Source organism: Mastomys coucha, unplaced genomic scaffold (genome assembly GCF_008632895.1).
Source record: "Mastomys coucha isolate ucsf_1 unplaced genomic scaffold, UCSF_Mcou_1 pScaffold15, whole genome shotgun sequence".
Lineage (NCBI taxonomy): Eukaryota > Metazoa > Chordata > Mammalia > Rodentia > Muridae > Mastomys > Mastomys coucha.
In genome coordinates this window covers 41,082,453-41,082,758 of record NW_022196897.1, presented here as the reverse complement: position 1 = coordinate 41,082,758, position 306 = coordinate 41,082,453, and positions in this window count along the sequence as shown.

The window sequence follows — 306 nt, the reverse complement described above, 5'->3', positions numbered from 1 at the left end:
AAAAAAAAAAAAAAAAAAAACATTTGATTATATTCCCCTTCCTATCTGCCCTAATTTATGCTCTTTATAAAGTAGTTTTAACTGCAAACAAATTTATACTTTTGACATTGAAGCACTAATAATTGGGTTGGAGAGATGATTCAGCAGACAAGAGTAAGCACTGGCTGCTCTTATAGGGGACATGAGCTTGATTCCCAGCACCGTTATGGCAGCTTAGGAGTATCTGTAACTACAGGTTCAAAGGATTTTATGCCTTATTCTGTCCTCGATGGGTACCAGGCACACAAAATGGATAAATATACACAG